This window comes from Octodon degus, unplaced genomic scaffold (genome assembly GCF_000260255.1).
Source record: "Octodon degus isolate 3935 unplaced genomic scaffold, OctDeg1.0 scaffold00143, whole genome shotgun sequence".
NCBI classification, from domain to species: domain Eukaryota; kingdom Metazoa; phylum Chordata; class Mammalia; order Rodentia; family Octodontidae; genus Octodon; species Octodon degus.
In genome coordinates, this window is record NW_004524719.1 from 6,081,491 (window position 1) to 6,090,533 (window position 9,043).

The following is a 9,043-nucleotide window of genomic DNA, read 5'->3' on the forward strand; positions in this document are numbered from 1 at the left end:
CTCTGATCTTTATAATTTCCTCCCTCATAGAGTTTTGGGTTTGAATAGCTCTTCTTTTTCTAGAAGTTTTAGGTTCAATATTTGATTGTTTATTTGAACTAGCTCTGTTTTTCTTCTATGGAAATCACCACTATAAATTTCCTCATAGGAGTGCTTTCTTTGCATATAACATATTCTTGTGTTGTGTTGACTGTATAATTTATTGCTACAATCTGTCTAATTTATTGATTTTATCTGTGATCCACTGGCTATTCAGGCGGATGTTTTTTAATTTCCATGTTTATACAGTTGTCATTATTTCTTTTGCTTTTGAGTTCTAATTTTGTTGCACTCTGCCTTGATAACATACATAGGATAATTTCAATACCTTTGTATTTCTTGAACATACTATATGAGGTAGCATATGGTGTCTGTCTCAGTTACTCTTCTCTCACTCCTGGTACAAATACCACACACTCAAAATGGAGGAAGGAAAGGTTTATTTAGCTCACAGTTACTGGAGGTTTCAGTCAATACTCAGCTGGCTCCAAGGCAGAGTGGTACATGGCAGAGAGCAACCTCCCATGGTCTTAGCAATGAGCAGAGATGTAAGGGCATATGGCTTATGCAAACATGGCTACAGAGAGCAAGTCTGTCTCCCTTAAGTGGCATTCAGGCCATATATGTCGCAGGCTGGGTGTAGCACTTACACCCATAATCCCAGTGAACCAGGAGTTGAGCACAAATTCTAGAAGTCTTCCCATAACTGCATGAGGCTTTCGAGGGATAACAAGACACAGTCCATACCAGTCACTTTTAGAGAACATCCTGTATCTAGTTGAGATTCATGTATATTCTGATATTGTGACATGAAAACCTCTGTAAACATCTACTGACTCCATTTGTTTAAAAGTTTGTTCTAGTTCTGATTTATGCTTATTGAATTTTGTCTAATTGATGTGTATATGGGTTACAATGGGGCACTAATTTTCTGCATTACTATTGAATTACTTTTTTATGTCCATTAACATTTGTTTTATAGAGTTATGTGTACTATTTTGTACATATATATTTATTATGTCTATTGTTTCCTTTTGGATTGTGCCCTTAACAAGGACTGTAATGTCTTTATCTCTCTTGATCAGTCTTTGCTTAAAATTTACTTTGTCTCTAAATAACATAGCTCCCCCTGATTTTCCATGGAGCATTATTTTCCATCCTTTAATTTTCATTCTATGAACATCTTTTGTCAGATAAATGTATTTTTTAAAATTGCTTGTACTTTTTCTCTATTTAAATTCTCATATATACCTTTTTATCTTCCTTCTTCCAATTTTGCAGGTATATATCTATGAATATGAACAACTATTCGGAGACAACACTATGTACTATAACAAATACTGTGAAATTCATATTATTTTTTGTCAAGTGAAATTCTGTGTCAGTTGTAATTTTTCTGTTTTAATATTGTTTTGTACTCTTTTCAAAAGAAAAAAAAAGAATAAATTTAGTTATAAAACTGACTCCCCGCCCCCTGAAAAAAAAGTGTTTCTTTTATGGAGCATATTGTTGGATCTTGCTCTTGAAGCATTCTGTCAGTCCCTTTCCTTTGATTTGTGAGTTGAGATATTTTTCATTGCTTGTTATTCCTGATTTGTAGTGGTTTCGTGTCATGGCACATTCCTGTTTTTCATGCTTTTTCTTTCCCCTCTTTTAATTATTTGCATTGACTGGTGGATTTATTCTGTGAGGGTTGTTGGTGTTTTAGTCTTCATTATCTCTTTCTAGAATATCCCTGTGAACATTTTGGACTACTGGTGTGTTGGTCATGAATTTATTCATATGATCCTTTTATGGAAATATCTTTCTACATTTATTTACAGAGATGGTCCTACCAAATGTTTCAATCTGGTTTGGAGGTTGCTTCCTTTTAGGGCTTGAAATACTTCACTCTCCCCTTCACTTAATGGTTAGTGATTCTTTTGGCCTTCCTTTATAGGTGATTTGTTTTCTTTTTCTAATAGCTTTTAATATTCTTTTTTTGTGTAGGATTTGTGGAACCTTTTTTAAATAATTTTATTGAGAAACAAATAACAATGAGACAGTTTCAAAACCTATCAGTAGGACAGTTTCAATAATAAATATATGGCACATTGTTGTCTCAGTGGTTATTCATTGTACAAGATGCAGACATGACATCCTGTCCACAAACACTATTAAAACAAATATTCTTATTCTTTGAATTAAGAGAATATAGCTGTATATCTATCCTATTTTGAACATACAGATACAAAATGGTCATTTTTATTTAGTTTTGCCAGAGAAGGGTATTTCATTGTCATTTCAATATTGTAGGTGTGTTAATTCAGCAAAATATTCCAATACAGTCTACTAGTCCATAATAAGCAGTGGGTCATCCGCAGGATGCAATGTCAGAAGTTGTTGACCTGAGCCCTTTACAGCCCAGCATACCACCATGTCTTCACTCCTTATACCTTGTTCTTATTCCTTTCTACTGGATGGTTAAGACCAAGATAAAGCAAGACCTATATAACAAGAAATGTAACTTTTGTGATTTGTGGAATCTTGACAACTATGTGACTTTCTGTGGGCTTTTTTTTTCTGGATCATAGCTAATTGTAATTCCGTATACCTCATTTATCAGTATGTCAAATTATTTTTCCATGCATTGGACGTTCTGTCATTACATCTGTGAACAGGTTTTCTATGTCGCTTGCCCAATCTCCTGCACTTTCTTTAACTTCAATCTTTCTTGTATTAGGCCTTGTTGCATTATCAAGTAGCTATTGGATTGGTTTATGTTGTTCCTTGCCATTGATAAGAAGCCTTTCTTTTCATGATTACTAACTGGAATCCTGTCCTTTGGATCTGATATTCTGCTCTCACATTGGGTCATCTTCTTTCATAAAACTTACATATTATTTTTAATCTCCTAGATATGTTTGAAATCACTTCATGTTTTCTATTTGTTCACTATGTTCAGTATTTATGGTTTCTATCATATTCTTAGCTCCTCTATATTTTATCTGGGCCTACTTTAGATTCACTAATGATATATTTCATTATGGTCACCACTTCTGTAATTATCTGAGAATTAATTTGTGTTATAGCCTTTTCACAGAGTCTCAATCATCTGACACGTAACTTTTGTTGCTAACTCTTCAAAGAGTCCAGGAGGTGAATAACCTTTGAATTGTTGCATCTCATTGACCACCTACATTTGACTTTGGTGAGCAATAAGTCTGTGGTGACATCTTTCTTCTGCGTCTTCTCATTTTCTTTAATTTCTCCTTAATGCATGTAAATTGTGAAGGGTAGGTAACTTCATTGATTCCATAGAGAATCCTTAAGAAGCAATTACTTATCTGAGATCTCTAGCAGGTATACCTGGGATTTCAGTTTATGACAAAATTCTATCTCTGTAATTTATTGAGAATGAGAAGTTGCTTCATATTTGGCTTAGAACCTGGTGGTCTCACCCTTGCCAATAGTATTGCTTATCACACTCAATCAATATCATTCTTAGCATGCAAGGAAAAAAAAGCTGATTAGAACAAATATGGAAATTGAGCTAAAGCAATATAATCAGAAATAACAATAGTATCAAGCACAGCCTAGAAAATCACAAACCGCAGTAATTTGCCAACATTCACCATCTGAATACAATCTCTAATTATATAACGAAATCTAAAGCAAACCACAAAATTGCATAGAGCAAACCTTCCTTCAATATGGTGAGTTTACCCACAATGGAAAATAATTAAAAGAGGTCGGAGGGAAAAATACAGAAATAGACATAGATAAAGTACTTAGAAGCCAGGCTAAAGAACAAATGAAGATTATACAAGCTTTAAGAAAGTTGTGAAGACGATAGGAAGTGAACAGAAATGAACAGAAAAATACAACAAAAATCAAAACAGAATTCACACTCATATAAACAAGAACATTCAGAGAAGGAAAGGAGAAGAGAAGAAACAAAACTAACAGATAATGTGCACAAGGTAAAAATGTTCCTTTAGGGTATGATCTTTTTGTCACTGGTAGTAAAAGGAGCAGACAGAGCCCAGGTCTGGGGTGGTGGGAGATCTTAGCAAGCTGGTGCCTTCATCTCCACTTTCTTTTATCTGGCTATGAGGCTAACACTCAGGATGGTCAGCCCACAGCACTGTGAGAGAACTCAGCTCTCTCTGACCTTGGGTATCTCTCAAAGTCAGTCTGCATTTCAGCCTAACACTAGAAACCACAAGATGAGGCCAGCTCCAGGTGCTCTGAATTCTGAGTTCAGTTGCCTCCTTTTGGAAATGATGAACAAAGAGTGAGAGCAAACAGGAATTTGAGCCTTCCTATAATGGACTCAATAAACACTACAGCCTGCAGCACGTACTGCTCCATTCCTCCAGTGCATTTCACCAGTAGTCTCCATGTCTCTGCAGGATCAAGCTGCCCATCCGATGCCATAAGCCTGGTCTCAGGAAAAGCACCACTTGCCACTTCACTTTGCTGATTGAGATCTTCCTTTTTGCTTTCTCCCCGTGTTTCAATTCTTGGTTCATTTCATGGGAAGGACACAGTTTCATTTTTTTCTCTTCCTCATGTTGCTACATTTCAGTGTCTGGACTCCATTTCTCAGAGAGATTGTTTCTCTGCTACTCACTAGTCTGCTGTCTTACAAGAAGTCTCTCTTTGCGTTTTTTAAAGCTATTTTTAAAATTATTTTTAAGAATTCAAACAAAATGTGGCATTATCACTGAAAACCACTTTATAAAGCTTAACCCATAAAAATTTCTATTAAAAAGAAACATTTTGTACCAGTCTGCACTCCCAACAGTGGGATGGGTTCTGGAAATCCTTGTGGAGATTCCTTAGAAAGCTAGAATTGGAGAGCCCATTCAGCTACCTATTGCCATCCTGGGTATTTTTTCTAGAAGAAATGAAAACCTCATACCACAGTGATATATTTGTTCACCCATGTTTATAGCAGCGCAATTTGTCATAGATAAATCCTGGAAATAATCCAGATGGCCATCGACTGAAGTACGGATAAAGAAGATGTGGTATTTTTACACAATGGAGTATTAGCCAGCTACCAAACAGGCTAGATTTGAGACTTTTGTCTGGAAGTAGATGTATCTAGAGAACATACTCTGAAGTGAAATAAATCAGATATTGCATTGTCACTCTCTCTCTCTCTTGCTTTTTTTAAAATTTGTTTATTTGGTGGTACTGGGGATTGAATTTAGGACCTTGCACTTGCCAGGCAGGTGCTTATGCCTCTGAACTGTATCTCCAGCTCCCCACACATTGCATTGTCTCTGTGAGAACACGAAAAAAAAAAGTGGAGTCTGAAGGGTACAATAGATAGTGGGAAAATGGAATGAACTTATTCAAAACGGAAGAGTCACTGAGTTAAGAAAGACATTAGAGGCAGTTGGGGAAAGAGATTTATCTAGGTATATAGCAGGATGGTATGGACAACTGTACTGTGCATTTCTGCTGGCCTATGGAAACAAGCAGATAATACTTAATTTTTCTTCTTTTTTCAATTGGTTGTACTTTCTCTCTTAATTCCTTTCTTCTTTCTTTCTTTCTTTCTTTCTTTCTTTCTTTCTTTCTTTCTTTCTTTCTTTCTTTCTTTCTTTCTTTTGTGGGGGGAGTTACCAGGGATCGAACTCAGGACCTTGCACTTTCCAGACCCTCTTAATTTCTCATACACTTTTTTCTTTTTTCTTTCAATTTTATATGCATATATCTGGTAATATGAATAACTGTTTGGAAGATAACACTATGCATTACAACAAATATTGTAAATTGCTCCGTTAAGTGAAATTCTGTATTACTTCTAATTTTTATGTTCAAATTCTAATTCCTACTCTCTTTAAAACATTTTTAAGGCCCAGCCAGATAACTCAGTGGGTGAAAGCTCCTGCTTAGGCAGACTGGAGGGAACGCAGTTCGACCCACAGCACCACAAGCTGTGCCGGCCCTGCCTCCAGGACACTTTGAGATGGTGACACAGACTGAGCATGGTGGTGCCTGCCTACAGTCCAAGTGCCTGGGAGGCTAAAAACAGGAGGATCACTAAGAGTCACATCTACTTAGTGAGGCCCCATAGAAAATATACTAAATAAAATAAATAAAATAAAAAATGTAAAAGATAAGAAAAGATACATCTTTTTCTTTAAAATTTGCTGAAAATTTTACTTTTCATTTACTAAATTTAATTTTCATGGAAATTAATAATTACAGCATTAGAAAATTTTGAATATAATGCTCAAATTAAAAATATAAAGTAAAGGTCCAGGGAGATAGCTCAGTAGAATAGGTGCTTGCCTGGCAAGCACAAGGGCTTGAGTTCAATCCCCAGTTCTACCAAAAAGATGAACAAAATAAAAAATAATTAAATAAATAATAAAAATGTAAAGTATTTTCATGTTATTAAATCTTGGCATAAATTTTAATCAGATTATAGAGTCACACATGAACTCTGAGTAGTTCTGATATTCTAACTTAAATGTTAGCAGGCAGACCGGGGAGATAACGCAGTAGAATAAGTGCTTGCCTAGCAAGCACAAGGTCCTGAGTTCAATCCCCAGTATGGCAAAGAAAAAAAAAGAAAAGAAAAAAGAATGTTAATTTATTTATATACCAGAGGAAAAATAATAATTCCTGCCTCAAAAATTACCATTTAGATAAAATGTAATTGTTTTTCATTTTACATAGTGTAATGATTGTCTCATACTATGTCTATAAAAATTTTATTTCAAAATAACCGATTTTTTCAAAACAGAATTAACTGTGTATTTATAGCTTAATGTTTTGCATGTAATACTTTTAGAAATAATTCTAATTCTCCTACTTGCATTAGGATACTACAGATTTACCATCTTATACTTTAAATATGGCTGAATAGAAATACTCTAATTCATTTAAATGACCAATCTGAGATTTTTTAAAATGACTTTTATCATATTGACTCAAAAATTTTCTGTAAATTAAGATCATTAGGGCAGGCCTAATAGCCCAGCAGACTAAAGTGCTTGCTTAGGCAGATGCAGGGACTTAGGTTCAGTCCCCTGCATGCCGTGCCAGCCCCATCCAGGGACACATTGAGACTGTGATTAAGACTGGCCATGGTGGTGCATGCCTATAATCCCAGCTCGTGGGAGGCTGAAAACAGGAGGATCATTACAAGTCCAATTTGTGTAGTAAGACCCTGTAGACCCTACACTAAATTAAGAGAGAGAGAGAGAGAGAGAGAGAGAGAGAGAGAGAGAGAGAGAGAGAGAGAGATTATTGGGTGACACCGACTGGTCCAAACTATTGGGATTCCTTTCATATTTTTATATTAGTTAGAAATAATCTAAATTTTTCTGCAAATAGTAAATTCCTTAATACTAATAAAAAGAACTTCTCCCAATGCATTATTTTAAACATTATTATTATTACCTAAATCATATGCTTGTGTAGTTGCTATATATTCCCTAATGGTAGCAGCTTCATTTTTAAAGTCAGTATTTATAATTCATTGTCTCATATTATTTACTGATTCAATGTGAAATAATTACGAGTTTTAGAGCAATGCAGGCCCACCAAGTAGTGCACTAAAGAGCCTGCAAGCAGGCCCAGGGGAGGTGCTTCGATACCCAAATGTGTCCTGCCGGCCCCGCCCCGGGGCACGCTGAGAGGGCAATTTAGACTGGGAGCGGCGGTGCGTGCCTCTAACCCCAGCTCTTGGGAAGCTGTAAACAGAGGGATCACTACGAGTCCGATCTAGTGGGGAGACCCCGAACACCCTGTAGACCTAAAATTCCAAGTGGGGGGGTGAGCAATTCATTCTAGTGAGGGTCGTTTTTATTTTGTTTGATTGTTTTTTTGTTGTTTTTGTTTGTTTGTTTGTTTGTTTGTTTTGTTGTATTTTAGGGAAGGATCTACAGAGTGTTCAGGGTCTCACTACTAGATCGGACTTCTAGTAATCCTCCTGTTTATAGCCTCCCAAGAGCTGGGACTGGGCACGCGCCATGGCCAGTCTCCATCACCCTCTCAGCACTCCCTGGGGTGGGGCCGGCTCAGCAGGCGGGTAGGAAAGCCTCTGCTCCTGTGCATGCTTGCAGGTGCTTTAATCCACTGAGGTATTTGGCCAGCCCTGTCATTTCTATTATAGACCTGAAAAAAAGTCAAAGACTGGGCATGGTGGCACACACCTATAATTCCAGTGCTTGGGAGGCTGAAAACAGGAGGATCACTGTGAGTCCAATCTGTGTAGTGAGACCCTGTAGACACAGAAGACCCTGTAGTACATACATAAAAACATCAGCGACAATAAATATCAGTGCCAGTTACTGTAATGGACCAAGTTTACCCCTATTATTATTCTGAGAAGGTTACAGGTTTTTTCAAATATGCAGATTAGGATATAGGTATTTTTTCAAATATACAGATTAATTTATGTATAAAATAGCAATGTACTTTTGCCAAGGTCAAATTTAGAGGATATAGCTCCAAATTTATTTTTCAACCTGGATCTTTTTAGTATATCTTGGTGCCTTTCCACACACAACTTTATACTGTTTCTTTAGTTTTCACTATTAACTTTTATTATGTAAGATATACTCTTAGTATGCTTAACTGGAGCACTTTTAACTTTACCACATGAGCTGTCATTGTGCAAGTTCATCTGGGATTCTGGGATTGTAGTAAACCTTCTTAATCACTGTGGTGAGCTAGTCAAATGTTCATAACAGTGAGCAGTAGGCAGTAAGTTTGAAGACAGCAATGCTCACTCTCCAGCACGCTTGCCAGGAAGCTGCAGAGGAAAGTGTCCACAAGTGCGGAGAATGGAAACATTGATGATAAACCCTCTCTGGTTCGTCTTTGGACTCCAGGAATACACTGCTGCGCTGCTCACACACAGGTGTGCCACCTAGACAAAATGTTTGATTTCAAACTCAAGTAGGGCTCGCTGGAAAACTATTACCCTCTTATTTTTCTTAACAAAACACAATGCAAGTCTACCTGGGAAAATGGTAAGACAGGAATCTGCTAG